The sequence below is a fragment of the Eriocheir sinensis genome, unplaced genomic scaffold (genome assembly GCF_024679095.1).
Source record: "Eriocheir sinensis breed Jianghai 21 unplaced genomic scaffold, ASM2467909v1 Scaffold989, whole genome shotgun sequence".
Taxonomy (NCBI): domain Eukaryota; kingdom Metazoa; phylum Arthropoda; class Malacostraca; order Decapoda; family Varunidae; genus Eriocheir; species Eriocheir sinensis.
In genome coordinates this window covers 8,513-26,372 of record NW_026112373.1, presented here as the reverse complement: position 1 = coordinate 26,372, position 17,860 = coordinate 8,513, and the positions used below count along the sequence as shown (strand labels likewise).

The 17,860-nt window shown below is 45.7% G+C and overlaps 1 protein-coding gene across 3 annotated transcripts in view; it reads right to left on the bottom strand.

The window, feature by feature from the left end:
- Positions 1–12,484, bottom strand: part of LOC126995113 (zinc finger protein 236-like) — a 37,460-nt gene extending 24,976 nt beyond the window's left edge. Inside the window, exons 1-3 of one of the 3 annotated variants that reach the window (XM_050854393.1) lie at positions 12,258–12,484; positions 6,221–6,328; positions 5,450–5,711 (exon numbers count right to left, since the gene is read on the bottom strand). The gene's annotated coding sequence lies outside the window, so the exon portion shown is untranslated. The remainder of the gene's footprint in view (positions 1–5,449; positions 5,712–6,220; positions 6,329–12,257) is intronic. The other 2 variants (XM_050854392.1, XM_050854391.1) reach the window with 2 other exon arrangements.
- Positions 12,485–17,860: the final 5,376 nt, after the last annotated feature.

Sequence of the window (17,860 nt, the reverse complement as noted above, 5' to 3'; positions counted from 1 at the left end):
CCAGAGCCTTGACACAATGACTTTGGTTGTGTCGAGGGTTGGCAGAGGCAGAGTAGTGATGTTTTAGGTTACTGGGTTTAATTATAAGGCTACAAGACCACCATTGCCAGATTATTGTACTCAGAAAATAATCGGTAACTATTGCCAATAAACACCAATAATTAACCATTTTAACAACAAGTATATATGAAGCGAATTAATGTGGTGGGGGAGAAAGTTATGGGGTCGGAAATAGGCGATCATAAGAGGCTGAGTACGACCATGGCTGGGCACAATAACAGAAAACCTTATTCCCGATAACCGATAACTGATAATGAAAAACCTTAACGGTGATAACCAATATTCGTTAACTAGAGACACAAATATAGGCGATAACCGATACCCGATACAAATCCACAATTCCGATACTAGCTAGCGATAAGTCCGATAGGCGAAAACGATACTATATTGATATTTCAGATAGAACATCATTGATGAATTCAAATTTTCATTATCTGTATTTTAGGAAACTTACAGAACCTTAAAACCACACGTTGACACGTACATATGGACGGTAACACTAGAAATGCCTGAATCGGTGTTGTGTTATTTGGCGTCCCCACCGTCAAAAATTGTTTACAAACACTGGTCTCTCGTGAACGGTGCATGCTCAGACCAGCAAGCGTAGACCTGTACAGTCTCACAAAGCTTTTAAACCGTAATTAAGAGTTGCTGGAAGGCTGAATCAGACATATAGTACCACTACCACCATCCTCGCTGTTTCTAGGACGACACTCTGTACGAGTTGTATTTATATGTACAGAGTGTACGTCGTTCTAGAAACAGCGAGGATGGTGGTACTGTATGTTTGATTCAGATTTCCAGCAACTCTTAATGTGTTAAAAAAGCATTGTGAGACTGTACAGGTCTACACTTATTGGTCTGAGCATGCGCAGTTCACGAGAGACCAGTGTTTGTAAACAAAAGCGCCAGCTTTTGATGATGGGACACCAAATAACACAACACCGGATGCCTTCAATACCATGGCATGGTCACAAACGAATATGGAATATCAAATTTGAGGCAGTGAATAATCATTTTTGGGGCAAAGTTAAATGATTTTTCTCTATGATATATTGATTTTTGAGTAGCATAAAAAAATAACCTAGTGTTTTAATTTTCATGACCTAAGTATGAAATCTCATCACCGAAGATATTTCATACCCCGAAGATTTTTCATACAACACCGGGCCACGCATGTGCAGTAGGGAGGAGACAACATTTTTTTCTGAGAGGCGGAAAAAAAGTAGCGATTATCGCTAGTTTGGTTACAAAAGTAACGAAGATACCGATATATATTTAAATAAGTAGCGGATGGTCGATAATCCGATATAGTTATCAGCGATAAAGTATCGCGATAACTTATCGCGATAACGCCCAGCTATGAGTACGACAATAAGGCAACATTGAACAAGACCCCCTATCTTACTACACATGCCTTGGTGGTGTCCTCAAATGGGGCTTGGCAGGAACCGTTTATTTAGGAACCATCTCCAAGAATCAACTTCCTTGGGAACCTTTCCTCTCAAAACCCCAAAGTACCACCACCCAGGTTTGGTTCCTCTACTGGAAATGATCCCGCCTTGTCTCCACACTGCTGCCCCTCAAGTGAGAATCAGTTACAAGATCTCCCCGACGGTTCCCTGGTGAGATGGCTCCCTCCCAAATTATCTCGCCAATGCCACGAGCTGCCACTCTTAATAATTTATATGTTCTAGAGTGAAGACGGAGATATAGTTATGTCTTTAACCTGGCAGTAGCGATGGGCCAAATTTGCGACTTTACCATGTACCAGTGACTGGCCAAATTTTTGCCATGATATAAATCCACCAAAATAGATGATGCATAAACTTATCACTAATGCACTGATATAATTATATTATGAAATGGTTTGTGTGAGTGACGATTTTTTCTCATTTTTCTCACTTACAGCAGGGGCCTTTAACCCCTTCAACACGAGGATGCGTATACTGCGTCCTTACGTGCCCCGTACCATATCCGAGGACGTGCATGCTGCGTCCTGGCTCGCTTTAGCCAGTATACAAGTTATTTCATCTCTGTATATTTATGCTTACATCTCAAAATTATCAATTAACTTGTTTCTTTATGTGCACCAGTTAATTCTGCATGTTTTCATATATAATGCATGATGATTATGTTAAGTTTATGGCTGAAAACTTGTTCTATTCAAGAGCGACATTCGAAATTTGGTGCGCGCGGTGATCTTGGATACAGTGCAGGGCGCTGTTTTGGCCCGGCCGTAGTGAAAGGGTAAAGAAACATAATCCCTGCAGCTGCCGGGTTAAAATATCATTGCACTCTGGTTGCCTACGTACTGTCTTTGTTTTAATTAAAGACTACACACTGGAGCCTTTCTGATGTCTTTGGGTGTCATGGTGGGGAAGGCCATGCGATCAGTGTTGCTAATGGTGACACTAAGGGCTGCTTTCACAGTCATTTTGTTTGTTTTGATCGTTACCAATGGCGGTGATTGCCTCAATAGTATTTCCACGTAAAACTGGGGTAGTGGCGGCTGCGGGGTTAGCCTAGTCCCGCACCTTGGCACACACTCTCAACACCTCTCGTTTCCTCTGCAGCCGCCACAACCCCATAGGCCAATTTCATGTGGAAAACTACAGCGTTGATCGCCGCCATTGGTAATAATCAAAACAAACAAAGTGACTGTGAAAGTGGCCCTAAGATAAGGAAGGAGTCAAAAAAAAAAATAAATAAATAAATAAATAAATAAAAAATAATAATAATAATGTGGATAAACCAAATCGGCGGACCAGGCATCATCTGTGGGGGTTGATATTACTTTGCCTCCATTTCCTGACAAAAATAAAAAAATAAAAAAATAAAGTTTTAGAAAAGTAATTCTGCTACGAGACAAGAGAGGTCTACGTTATGCTACACACGTGAAGCATTGAAAGCCTGTACGTTTATTACATCCAACAGCACACACACTTGCTGAGACGTGCCACAAGTCCCCCTCCGGCCCACTTGACTAGACTGAGACTCCTGCTCCTGTACGCGATCACATGCCACGCTGAGACGCCACAAGACTCTGGCCAGTCATGCGCAGAGAATATTGTGAGCTGTATGCCAGCACACCACAGAAGCCAAACAGAACCCTTGGAACACCAGGCAGTGCAAAGGAGAGAGAGAGAGAGAGAGAGAGAGAGAGAGAGAGAGAGAGAGAGAGAGAGAGAGAGAGAGAGAGAGAGAGAGAGAGAGAGAGAGAGAGAGAGAGAGAGAGAGAGAGAGAGAATGTAAATAACTGAATCAGATGAGGGCGTGTATTGAGCAATAATCCTAGAGTGTGGGCAGTCATGTATAGGCTTGGATGCTGCTGGTGGCGCCATCACTGAGACTTACAAGAACCTAAGTGGTGGAAATGTAACTTTGTAGGGGTAACTTAACATTTCTATTTGACTATTTTTGTCTTTATTTCCATCAATTGAATATATGGGATACCTGTATATGCCATGTTATTACGTATTCTTATTAGATTATAATCTCTAGGAAACCACTGATGTGCTTGTGGCATGAAAAGAAACTCCAGGCCTGGAGCACACCAATACTTTATTTCCTGGATGCCTGAGGGTAGGAGGTGGAGACTGGGACATGAGGAGCCTCTTTACTTTACTCTTTTAAAGTTTGTAAAGTGCCGGGAGAACAGGCCAGAACAGAGGAGCGGCTAATGCTTGTTGCCATGGATTGCCAGTTTTGAATGCTTAGTTTCATCTACGTCCATACTAATTAACCCAGTAGCAGCGACGGGCCAAATTTGTGGCTTTACCATGTAGCAGTGACGGGCCAAATTTGTGGCTTTACCATGTAGCAGTGACTGGCCAAATTTGTGGCTTTACCATGTAGCAGTGATGGGCCAAATTTGTGGCTTTACCATGTAGCAGTGACGGGCCAAATTTGTGGCTTTACCATGTAGCAGTGACGGGCCAGATTTGTGGCTTTACCATGTAGCAGTGACGGGCCAAATTTGTGGCTTTACCATGTAGCAGTGACGGGCCAGATTTGTGGCTTTACCATGTAGCAGTGACGGGCCAAATTTGTGGCTTTACCATGTAGCAGTGACAGGCCAAATTTGTGGCTTTACCATGTAGCAGTGACGGGCCAAATTTGTGGCTTTACCATGTAGCAGTGATGGGCCAAATTTGTGGCTTTACCATGTAGCAGTGACGGGCCAGATTTGTGGCTTTACCATGTAGCAGTGACGGGCCATATTTGTGGCTTTACCATGTAGCAGTGACGGGCCAAATTTGTGGCTTTACCATGTAGCAGTGACGGGCCAAATTTGTGGCTTTACCGTGTAGCAGTGACGGGCCAAATTTGTGGCTTTACCATGTAGCAGTGACGGGCCAAATTTGTGGCTTTACCATGTAGCAGTGACGGGCCAGATTTGTGGCTTTACCATGTAGCAGTGACGGGCCAAATTTGTGGCTTTACCATGTAGCAGTGACGGGCCAAATTTGTGGCTTTACCATGTAGCAGTGACGGGCCAAATTTGTGGCTTTACCATGTAGCAGTGACGGGCCAAATTTGTGGCTTTACCATGTAGCAGTGACGGGCCAAATTTGTACCATGATAGAAACCCTCAAAAATAGATGAAGCATAAACTGATCACAAATGCTTTGATATGTATTATGAAATGGTTGTGTGAGTGATGATTTTTTCTCATTTTTCTCGCTTAGAGGGACCATTAAGAAACATGATCCCTGCTGCTACTGGGTTAATAATCACGGGAATAAAGCTAGAGAAAAATCTATAGACAAAGTATATATGTGCAAATATTTCTTCTATTTATTTACCAAAATTTTGGATTCTTAAAAGAAAAGAAGTCTTATCAAAAATTGAACCCAACGTCAAAAAAGTTGCACTTGTATGATGAAGACCTCAACATGACCTTTCTTACATTTGAAGCACATGACTGTACAATGAAAACTGCAGGAGGAGATAGGTTTAAATAATCTGGTCTGGCAGTGTGGGAGAGGCAAGGACTTTTGGACCCTAGCACTTATCTGTATCTTTCCATAGTATTTCCCTATCAATGAAATCATTAACCCCTTGGATGCAGACTTCCTACCAGAAGACATCACCAAGCTACAGGAGTGGAGCAACAAGTGGCTGCTACAATTCAATGAAGAAAAATGTGAAGTCATGCACCTTGGGAGGGGAAATCCAGCATACCAATACCACATGGGAAACACTCCACTATCCACCACAGAGGCATAGAAGGACTTGGGAGTGTATGTTACCAGGCTAACAGTAAAGGCGAAATCCGTGCCAATTGCAGCGGACGGGTTAATAACAATTTTCAAAGTCAACCTGCCGCTCCCCTCAACTCTGTCAATGCACAATGTGGGATGTGCGGCGATTCCCGTGTATTTACCTAGTTGTAGTTTTAGAGGGCCTGGGCTTTACGCTCGTGTGGTCCCGTCTCCGTATCTGCATTTATCCAACTTTTCCTTAAAGCTTTGCACACTCCTCGCCGATACTACATCCTCACTTAGTCTGTTCCAAACCTCTATATTTCTTTGCGGGAAGCTTTATTTCTTTATGTCTCTCAAGCATCTTCGGCAGGAAACAGTGGGGTCTCTTTTCACCTCCACATCCCTGTTAGTATGCCCTGTAGCGAACATCCGAGCACATCACTGGAAAGAAAGCAAATACTATACCACTGGTTTATTATAATTGCAATATTTCATGTGATGGCTAAGTAAACGAAATACGCAATTTTTCATGTGAGATTGTATTTTGCAATCATATCCCAAAACAGAAAAAGGAAAACAAACTATAACATTTTTAGTATAGTTTAGCATATTATTCTTCAGTACATTATTCTTAGAGGTTGTGACGGATGACTACAGTGCAACCATTTCAAATAGTCCGTTTGGGCGTTGAATTCCATGGGGCCTTCCCTCCCCTCTGCTCTGCCACACAGCCCCAACAGCTATCCCTTCCTCTCACATGGTACCTATAGCTAACATATGAGAGGGAAAAATAGGTGTTGGAACTATGGGCGGAGCAGAGGGGAGGAAAGGACCCGCGTAACTGAGCGCCCATATATCTTTGAAATGGTTGGCCTATAGGCAAAACAAATTACTGAGCAACAGATTTCAGCCAAGCACTCCATGGAGCAGTGGTCAGCGTGCATGCCTACAACTCTGTGGGCCACGGTTTGAATCCTGGCCCGGGCAGTCAACGTGCATCTCACCCAGCTGTTCATCCTCCCTTCTGGGCTGGGTGACAAATGGGTACCTGGGGAAACCTGGGGAAGGCAAACTCTGGTAACCTGGATTTCACATTTGATTTCTCCTCCACAAGTAATTATTTCTCATTGTTGTGTACAAGAATCAGGACACTGACTTGTGTTTTCCAGCTTAGATTATGAGTTTAAGGAGTTGACATGGGTATTTTGGGGTCGGGGAACAGATTATTTCACTTTTCATTATTTTTTATGGGATATATTGCGTTGGACCTTGACCAGCACTTTCGAGTTCTGAGGTGTGACTGTACAGTCAGACCTCGGTTTATAAGTGACTTAGTTTACGACTGTTTTCATTTACGAGCAAAAAAATCTTAAAAAATGCCTTGGTTCATGAGTGGTGACTTGGTATACGAGCATCCTATTTGTACATTTTTTTTCAATTTGTCGTCACCTCAAGAGTGGGGACACAGGATACATGGAGGCCGTCAGGGTGCGCGTATGTCCCTCTGAGGGGGGACCACAGGCCCTTGCTGGGTGATGGCTCATGAAGGGGAGGGGAGTATGCTGATAGACCGACTCTATCGGTTGACATTAGCCTAGCCGACCAAGTAAGTCTTTCGACGAGGACTGGCGTGTCTGTTGTGCAAGTCGAAGACATGAGCGTTGGTTCCCTTCGTTCATCGCAAGGCAAGGGTCCTTGAAGCGGAGAACAATGGGAACAGTCTCAGTTAGGGTTGCTACTTTGAGCTCAGAAAAATAAGAAATGCAACATTCCATTCTCCAATATAGAATGAATCCATATTTGTAGGAACAGGTGGCAACCCTAAAATTTTTCTGGCCTGCCATGACAGACAGCTGCTGCTTGCTGCTGGTGAAGGCAGGAGGAAGGGGGGAGGGATGTTACGACACGTATTTTACATGTACAGTAAATCCTCGATATAATGGACTAATTGGTTGGGGAACTCAGTCCGTTAATGCCGAAAGTCTGTTATAAGCAGTGGAAATTTAAAAATACATATCTATAATAATACCGACGAACCTAATAAACGTGCGTACGTACATAATTTTTTATTGTGTATGTTGTTTGCCGTTGTCTGTATTCCTGTACAGCACACTTGGCAACCCACTGCTAGGCAGTGAGGCTGCCAGGTTGGCAGTGGGGCTCTGTTGGGGGGTAGGGGGCATAGTACTGTGTATGGGGAAAATTTTACAAGTGCGCCAATCTCACACTGGTAGACAAAATAGTTTTTTATTGGTAGTTTTTGGTGTGTCATGAAATAAACAGCTAACTATTTCTGTCATAAATCATTAAATGATTGACTTTTCAACATCTGTTGTACACCCGCCGACGCAGCCGCTAAATAGCTCGCAGAAAGAGATTCAACTAGCTTACAGTTTCTATATTTCACTCACTGCTCCTCACAAAGATCACAAGTGGACAAACTAGAACAAAACCAGGCAAATTAATGTTTTCTTGCTGTGCATTCCCCCACTGTGCATGCATGGTGGACAGCAGAGCATCTTATTTCAACATGGCGGCATTTCTCGCAACACCGGCCTGCCGCCGCCCACGTTCTGCGTTGCGTATTTCCGCTGCCCCACACTGCGTGCCGAATAAATTTAAACTAACCAAACGTAACTTAACATAACTTACCCAACAGTGTTCTTTGCCCCCCTCGAGCCCCTTATGCTGTGTCAGTACCGACACTCAAACACTTGGCTATTTTCCATTACATTTACGTCCTGGATTGATGCATAAGACTTTCTTGTGGTGTAAATAGGTGGCATGCAGAACTCATCAAGTTCAAGCTTGGGCCAAGCTGAATAAGCTAATCACACTGACGTGATATTCTTGATGTAAATAAAAACCCACACTGGCACACGACAGTTATATTTTTAACCAAACAGTTTTGATGGACACAGCCACCATCTTCATGATGCAAAGGAAGAGTAGAAGTAGCTACAATGTTTACAATTCTCCTTATATTCAAAACGGAACAGGTAAATATGGGAGGGGCAGGACAGGGAAGGATGGATAAGTCCGTCAGGTCCAGGGGAGGGAAGTGAGGTCACCACCCCGCCCCAGCGCTGCGACTGACAGATGGGAGGATTAAGGGGGCGGGAAGAGTAGAATGAGGTATAGTGATTAGCAAAGTCATCTTATTTACAAACAGGAACGGGAAATACGGGAGGGGCAGGACAAGGATGGGTGGGCAAACCTGAGCCATCAGGTCAAATATAGGCAAGTAAGGTCGACATCCCGCCCCAAAGCTATGACTGACACATGGGGGGATTAAGAGAGGCGGGAAGAGACTTCTCCACCAGTGACCTCATTACCGGATCAAGCTTGCAATTACCGTCACATAAATTAAAGTTGCTATGTTTCTGTATACACTTTGCCTCAATAACCTTACGCTGTTTATAATCATTACATTTATATAACAGAAGGATGTTTTTCCAAGAAATCCTATGATTTGTATTTTCCATGATTAAAAATAGCATTATTGTCGTTACCTGCTCTAACAGCATACTTGTGTTCTTTAATGCGTGTATTAAGATCTCTGCCTGTTTTGCCTATATAAACTAGCTGACAATCTTCACAAGGGATTTTATACACACCAGCTGCCGATGAAACAATACTTTTGTTCTTAACTAACATGGTTTTAATTGTGGAAGTATATTTAAAGGTCAATGAAGCGGTGGGGGTAAGCCATTTTTCGCTGTCGGGCCTCACTGTGGAAGGTTCCCGGTGCTGTATGTGGCCCGCGTGTGGTACAGGAACGGTGAGTACATGTACAGGTAACTCTCGATTTACGCGAGTTTGGTTTACATGTTTTTGAAATAACGTGGGGTCCAAAATCCAAATAAATGTTTAATTTACATGTTTTTTTCACTTCTACACGATATTTTATGGAGTGGCCACCAGATGTCTCATGCAACTGGACTCACACGGTGCCACGGCCACACAGTTGAGCTCAGTCCTTCCTGCGCGCCACTTGAACAACAATACAGTACCCACGCTGCCACGCTACTCAACAACAACAACACCCTCGCTGCTGTGCTACCACGAGGGGAAGGGCAGCCAGAGGAGGAACCATGAGAGAGAGAGGAGTCAGAGTGATACAGTAGGCAATAAAGGTACAAACCTACCTCCTGTTTGATTTACATTGTTTTTGATTTACGCGACCTCTTCAAAGACACAATACTCACGTAAATCGAGAGTTACCTGCATGATGCACCAGTAAAACTAGAGAAGTACAACAGTATGTGAGACCCTGGAAAGGATATTATTCTCGTGGAGGCAATATTGGAGGCGCGTGGTGAATATGCCTTAATTCTGCGTGGAGGTATTTATCGCAACACTGGCTGGGCCGCCGCCACATATGGGTGTGCTACGCTGTGCTGTAGTTCCATTAACATTTTTATATTATATCAATTTTCTTTTTCTTTTCCAGAGGTCACTTGTTACTGCACAGCATTCAGTGACCAAAAAGAAATCCTTTTTGTAAGCATTAACTTTGCCCCTTTCCCCTCCCCCACGCTCTCTCTCTCTCTCTCTCTTATTCACGCGCACATCCCTCTGCCCTACGAAAAAGAAAAAGAAAAATAAATAAATAGATAAACACTACCCACTTGCTCTCTCCTCCTTACCAAGATGGCGCTAAAGAAATGCTCGACTTGCACAGGAAACTTCTCAGGCCATTTCTTCTCAGGACAATCGATCATCTGCAAGATCTGCCTGTTGACACAGCAGATGGAAACGAGACTCCTTCAACAGGACGAAAGGCTGACGGCTGGCGAGAAGAAGATCACCGAACTAACACGTACTGTTGAAACCTTGCAGGAGTTTATCCAGGCCAACATCATCGCCCCTGCTGCAAGTGACGCCTCATCACCCTCCACACCTGCTCTCGATGCCCAGCCACCTTCCGAAGAAGACACGTCACAGGGGAACGGTAGAGCTGCACCTGACGCTGAAGGCCTCACCCCCATGAGAGGAGGAGCCAGACCTGCCCCTAGAGCCATTTATCCTACCCATTGCTACAACAGATTTGCCATACTGGAGGAGGAGGACGAGGAACAGAGCACCTTCTTGGTAGGCAACTCTATGATTCGCCATCAGGTGGTTGAATTCTGTGGCAGAGTCCCCCGTCGTAGGCGTAACTACTGTTATCCTGGACTGTTATACTGTACCCACGCTGCCAAGCTACTCAACAACAACAACACCCTCGCTGCTGTGCTACCATGACGGGAAGGGCAGCCAGAGGAGGAACCACGAGAGGGAGAGGAGTCAGTGGTACAGTAGGCAATAAAGGTACAAAGCTACCTCCTGTTTGATTTACATTGTTTTTGATTTACGCGACCTTTTCGAGGACACAATACTCGCATAAATCAAGAGTTACCTGTATTTTTTTAGTGTGTGTGTGGGGATAAAATTCCCTACATTTAGGGATTTTTCCTCCCACCGCCTTTAATTGAACGGTTGCGACGAATTTAGTGTTCCCCATATGGAAACCATGCATTCTCACTGGATCCCCAAGCTTGTTTTGGGAGAGAAGCATAATGAACCCACCAAACGATACTCACCTCACCGCCTGGCGTGGCGCTGGAGGCCATCTGCGCCCACATAAACCGCCTACACCACACTCGTGCCCTCTCTCTAGCACCAGTGCCAGTAGGTTGTCACCTCAACGCAAGGTTTCTGTCCTGCTAGTAGAGTCCGTATCACCAAACACGGTGTATCTTCACTGTTTATCACCGACTCGAGCAAAACCACCAGCTAGCCGTGATCCGTCCAACGCCGCGCCTTAAACAGTACTGCGGGTTCCAGTTCTAGAGCAATTGCAGGCTCTCGAACCTCCTGCCCAAGATATTCGAACACGTGAATCCTTACTGACCGCATTTTGAATCTGCTTCACGGGTTTGTGTTCCCAGTATACAAGGTGATTGTGGATACTGACTCCACACCTCCAGAATACGATAATACGCCTCCATATATCATAGTTAAAAAACAAAATACACGTCCCTCAACCATAATATGAAGGTGGCTCAGTAGCGGATCCAGATCCAGCCCCTTCCCCCAACGATCTTGAGGGACCCGCGGGAAGTCGGGGTATTTGGGTGGGGGAGCATATTTAAACTACTCCAGCTGAACTTTATGACCTGCTAACGGGGGGGCTATGTCCCCTTTGACCCCCCTGGACCCCCCCCCTTCTCTTAAAGTACCCCAACCGAACAGCTAACTGAGGAACATTTACAGAGGTGCTTACGTCCCCTTCTTCAACATTAGCTATTACTTACATTAATGACTACGCCAAGATGGTTCGGCGGCTTAACCAGACCCCGAACCTGGTTCACGCGTTCGTACGTGCTACCAGTAAATGAATACATAGTTGTATATGACAGTTGCAAGATTCTTATGACGTAAATTACTTAGTTTAGATGCTTCATTATGACCTTAATACTGTAATGGGGGGCTTCACCCCCCTCGAACCCCCCCTTGGTATGGAGAGTGAGTGAAATTGCGTGGTTTCTGTACGTTGTAAATAAAATCCCAGAATATATGAAATTTCCCTACATCCAAGTAGTTGTAAGGAATTTCCCTACACCTAGGGTATTTTTCAACCCCCCCCATAACTCAAAAATATGCATTTGTGACGCATTTCACATTTACCACCGCATTCCCTGCAGTCTCAATGGCCCCCTAGCCAATTTTGGTTGAGAGGGGCGAGTATGGGCAAACACTAGAATAACACCGCATTTCTCTTCTCCCTTAAATTCCCAATTCCCCACAGGTCCCCAGGCATGTCTTGGGGGGTGAGGGGGCTGGAGTGGCGGAGGGGGAGGCAGACCTATTGTAGAGAATTACCGTTATTGCAAAACAGAACAAATCCAACCCAACCTAAGCTATGTATCCTGAACAACCTACAGTATGTGTCATGTCATCACACACACACACACACACACACACACACACACCAATACTTACAGGCAAGAATTATCAGCTCAGTGTCAGGGTGTTCGTTACGCCACGGGACCACGACCTCTTCAGCCTCGGCAGTGTAGGATACTTGACTTGTTGTTAAGTGTCCCTGTGGCTGTTGTTAAGTGTCCCTGTGGCTGTTGTTAAGTGTCCCTGTGGCTGTTGTTAAGTGTCCCTGTGGCTGTTGTTAAGTGTTCCTGTGGCTGTTGTTAAGTGTCCCTGTGGCTGTTGTGAAGTGTCCCTGTGGCTGTTGTTAAGTGTTCCTGTGGCTGTTGTTAAGTGTCCCTGTGGCTGTTGTCTTGAAGTGTCCCTGTGGCTGTTGTTAAGTGTCCCTGTGGCTGTTGTCTTGAAGTGTCCCTGTGGCTGTTGTCTTGAAGTGTCCCTGTGGCTGTTGTCTTGAAGTGTCCCTGTTCCTGTTTTTAAGTGTCCCTGTGGCTGTTGTTAAGTGTCCCTGTGGCTGTTGTTGAGTGTCACTGTGGCTGTTGTTAAGTGTCCCTGTAGCCGTTATTAAGTGTCCCTGTGGGTATTGTTAAGTGTCCCTGTGCCTGTTGTTAAGTGTCCCTCTGGGTGTTGTTAAGTGTCCCTGTGGGTGTTGTTAAGTGTCCCTGTGGCTGTTGTTGTGGTGTCCCTGTGCCTGTTGTGAAGTGTCCCTGTGCCTGTTGTGAAGTGTCCCTGTGGTTGTTGTCGTGGTGTGTCCCTGTGGCTGTTGTCGTGGGCAGGAACAATCACAGCCTTCCTCTCTCTCTCTTTGTTTATCTTCGGGACAACATGGCGGCCTCTCAGCCAATCAGAGCCCGCCTCTTCCAAGTCTCCGCCAATCAGCGCCGAGCTCTGCCTCTCCGCCAATCACCTTTCAGCTTCCTGCCGCGGCGTCTCCCGTAACCTGAGGGAGTACGAGTGTAAGGATTCGTATAAGATTGCGTTTAGCTGTTTGTTGATTCTGATTGATTGATTGATAGTTTATTGTTTGCAGGTATTCTGATTCATGAAAAAAAACATAAAAAAATAGTTTCTATATACAGGGGGCTCCCGTGGTAGTCTCCGTCTTGCGCTCCAGCGGGGTGCTGGAGCGTATAAGTTCGAGACCTGTCCGGTGTCATGGGAGTGGAAAGGTGGGCTCTTTCCGACACCCTCAGCCCCGTTGTTGGGCCTCCTTGAAAGAATAGGACATCTCTCTACCAGCCGTCTGGATGGTTGCGCGGCATGCCCCGCCTTCCTCCCTTGGGGTATATCACCGACCACCGCGAAAAAAAAAAAAAAAAAAAATGCCTAATGTGAACAGCAACAAGAAAACAATAACAAAAAAAACTGGAAAATCATTGTAAGGGGATGTTACTAATGTTTTTATGTTACTATGAAAATCTAAGGAAATCTGGCATTGAATCTAAGGAAGTAATTTTTTTTCCTGTGGAAAAGTAGGCGGCAAGGGCAGCGAGCGGACGTAGTCTTGCTCGCGCTCCGCTTTTTTCCGTGTTTTCTTGCGCGAACTGTATATAGAGGTTTTGCGGTGACGTCACGAAATAGCGTCGTCTGCACCTTGTGCGTCGTCTGCAAACCCGCCGGTGGTCACCTCCCCAGCAGAGTGAGAAGACGCACCACGTGTGCCCCATCCCTAGGTCACTACCCGCGGGCAAATGGCAGGACCTTCAGCATCATTTGTGTTCAGTGATTACGCGAGATCGCTTGAGAATGCTGCGAAGCTAAATGCATCGAAAAAATCAGTGCTTTTGGAAGAGACTGGTAGACTGGCTGTCTAGCTGGCTGGCTAGCTGTCTGGTTGACTGGTTGCCTGGTGGGTTGATTGGCTGGCTGATTGGTAAAGTGACTGTCTGTCTAACTGACCGACTGGATGGCTGGCTGGTTGACTGACTGGGTGGTTGACTGACTGGCTGGTTGGTTGGCTGGTTGACTGGCTGATTGGTTGGCTGGTTGACTGGCTGATTGGTTGGTTGGCTGACTGTCTGGCTGGTCGGTTGACTGGCTGTCCCTCTGCCTGGCCGATCTGTTGCTGACCAGTGATGCCCAGGTAGGCAGCACAGGCAGGCAAACAGGTGAGGGCAAGTGACGACAGGTGAGGGCAGGTGACGGCAAGTCACCTTACACTACGCACTCTTGGTCACTTCCCTGCGTACACTTATATACTCCACCCAGCACTGAGCTCTGTCCCTCTGTGCACTTTGCCTCCACTGAATTTCCTTTCCTATTTTCTTCCCCTGCTTGAGCGCCGCCATGCGTGTTTACCTCCGCCAGCTCATGTAAATTCCGTTCCGGAGTAATCCCCCGCCACACAATAAGCTAGGGGACCCGGGGCAATATCTAAATGAATGTTACCTCATGTAATAATCTGATGAGTCTTGCCTGTAATATTTACCTCTGACAAAATGAGCACTGCAGAGTCGAGATGAAGCAGACGGCCGCCAGTTTTCCCTCCTCACAGCTGCTATCCACTTCCCCCGCTCTTCTGGATTCGCTGGAAATCTATAAAATGACACAGCATCTCTCCCGTGTCAGTTAGAACATCCAACCGCACAGCACACGTATCCCATGACGAACACACAGAGCACTTGTTTAGCCGCCACCAAGGTTTGCTTTGATAAGTGACTACCACCACTGATCACCAAGATGGCCGTGCAGGCTCGCTCTACCCCCGCACCTTGGTAGGGTAGGCGGTGGCCGAACTGGTAGCGTACTGGACCCACATTCGCCGCGTGATGGACGACGCGGGTTCGAATCCTCACGCTACCACTCGGATTTTTCAGTCACCGCCGAGTGGCTTAAAACTACCCACATGCTGTCCTGAAGACCACCCATCAACCCGGACTCTAGAGGAAGCCGTCCAAGCGAATCAAGAACGAGTTCCGGGGGGCAGCATGAGCCAACGCAAGATGGCGCCACTATAAACACTCGCCTGCGCCAGAACGGGCTGGGCCGACCATCAGGCCCCACCTGGAAGAAGCCTTGGGCCGACCATCAGGCCCCACCGGGAAGATGCCTACCGGCGCAATAGGCAACAACGTAAAAAAAAAAAAAAAAAAAAAACACTGATGACGTCAGCTGCAAAACCTCTATAGAATAGCTCCTATTATCACCGACAAGTGATCGGCTAAGAGGCTGACCGTGACATTACGCACCCGAACATCGTGAAGAGGTGTAGAAAACACTGGGAAATTAAGTGAAATAGTGTGCACATATGCGTGACCCGACCCAACCCGACCTGGAAGCGGGAGCACCACCACCGCAACACCGCATCCCCACTGCACTCCTTCCACCAAGCCTTCCACGTACCGTGCCGCTGTGCACCAACTACCAACGCCACTAACCCGCAAGTAGGTACCTGGGGTGGGTTTCATATCATAGTGCTCTTCCAGGCGTGGTGACGTCACGCGCAGTTGGGAGAATTTCTTGGGCGTATTTCATCACCGCGCTACAAGCCGCTTCCAAGTAAGATTGGTGGTGGTCTTGGGAAGCATATAACTTACGGTAGTTAAGGCGACATGGCGCCCGCCCCGGATGTAAGCAATGCCGACTAAGGTCACTGCGGTACGTGTGGCCGCGCCACCGATCTGAAGTTTACAGTCCAGTGCACCGAATGTGATAAATGGATCCACTACACATGCAGCGCCCTACCCTTGTACGGTTGTACCCATAGGTGGGCGTTATCGCGATAAGTTATCGCGATACTTTATCGCTGATAACAAAATCGGGTTATCGGCCATCCGCTACTTATTTAAATATATATCGGTATCTTCGTTACTTTTGTAACCAAACTAGCGATAATGGATACTTTTTTTCTGCCTCAGAAAAAAAAAACGTTGTCTCCTCCCCACTGCGCATGCGTGGCCTGGGCGCCCGGTGTTGAATGAAAAAAAATTGGGGTATGAAATATGTTCGGTGAAGAGATTTCGTACTTAGATTTACATCATCAACATTAAAACATTAGCTTATTTTTTATGTAAGACTCAAAAATCAATATATCAAAGAGAAAAATAATTTTGCTTTGCCCCAAAAATGATTATTCACTGCCTCAAATTTGATATTCCATATATGTTTGTGAGCATGCCATGGTATTGAAGGCACCCGGTGTTGTGTTATTTGGTGTCCCATCGTCAAAACAAACAGAGCGCATGTTTAGACCAGTAAGCGTAGCCCTGTACAGTCTCACAAAGCTTTTTAACACATCAAGAGTTGCTGGAAGGCTGAATCAGACAAACAGTACCACCATACTCGCTGTTTCTAGAATGACACTCTGTACATATAAATACAACTCGTACAGAGTGTCGTTCTAGAAACAGCGGGGATGGTGGTAGTGTTACTGTATGTCTGATTCAGCCTTCCAGCAACCTTAATTACGGTTAAAAATCTTTGTGAGACTGTACAGGTCTACGCTTTCTGAGCATGCGCAGTTCACGGGAGACCAGTGTTTGTAAACAAAAGCGCCAGCTTTTGACGGTGGGGACGCCAAATAACACAACACCGGTTCAGGCGTTTCTAGTATTACCGTTTATAGGTACGTGTCAACGTGTGGTTTTCAGGTTTTATAAGTTTTCTAAAATACAAATAATGTTAAATTTGAATTCATGTATGTTTTTTCATTTGAAATATCAATATATTATCGTTTTCGCCTATCGGACTTATCGCTAGCTAGTATCGGAGTTGTGGATTAATATCGGGTATCGGTTATCGCCTATATTTGTGTCTCCAGTTAACGAATATCGGTTATCACCGATAAGGTTTTCCATTATCAGTTATCGGTTATCGGGAATAAGGTTTTCTGTTATCGTGCCCAGCTATGGTTGTACCTATTACTGTGTCTAGCTCCCACAACCAGGAAGTACACTTGTGAAAAGTGCTCTTTCGAGAAGTATGCTGACTCAACGTGGACGGCTGAAGCAACCCAGCCAGCAAAAAATGTGGGCCCCAGGTGGGCAACATATGGAAAAATGTGGGCAAAAATATGGGTTCCCAGTTGGACAATCTTGGTAGGCCCCGGATAGGCAAATATGGGCCCCACATTTGCCCACACGGACCCCAGATGGGGGATGCAACAGGGTATCTGTGTGGGGCCCAAGTGGGCAAAGTGGGCCCCATGTGTGAACAATATGGGCATGGGCAACATTCCCATAGATGCACAGGATGATAGTTCCTGCTGCCCACAGATCCATTGCTGGAGCTCAAATGATATCCTTATGTACATCAGTTTATTGCCTTTTGTTGAAAGTAATTTCTTGGTTTCAAATCCTTGAAAGGTAACTTTCAAGGATTTGAAACCAAGAAGTTACTTTCAACAAAAGGCAATAAACTGATGTACATAGGGATGTCATTTTAGCTCCAACAATGGATCTGTGGGCAGCAGGAACTATCATTCTGTTGGCTTATGTACAGTATCCATGCTTATCAACCCGAGGCAAATTTATCAGGCAGATGTGCCAACAACACAAAATACACTCCATGAGAGCACAGTAAGAAAGTCCAATCTTGGCAATGACCTTTCTCAGGGGCTCTGGGCTGTTCGGCCAGGCAGCCTAGGAATCACCAACAACAACAACCCGAGGCAAAAAATTTGTACTTAAAACTAAATCCTGATTTATTGCTTTTGGAAAACTACAAAA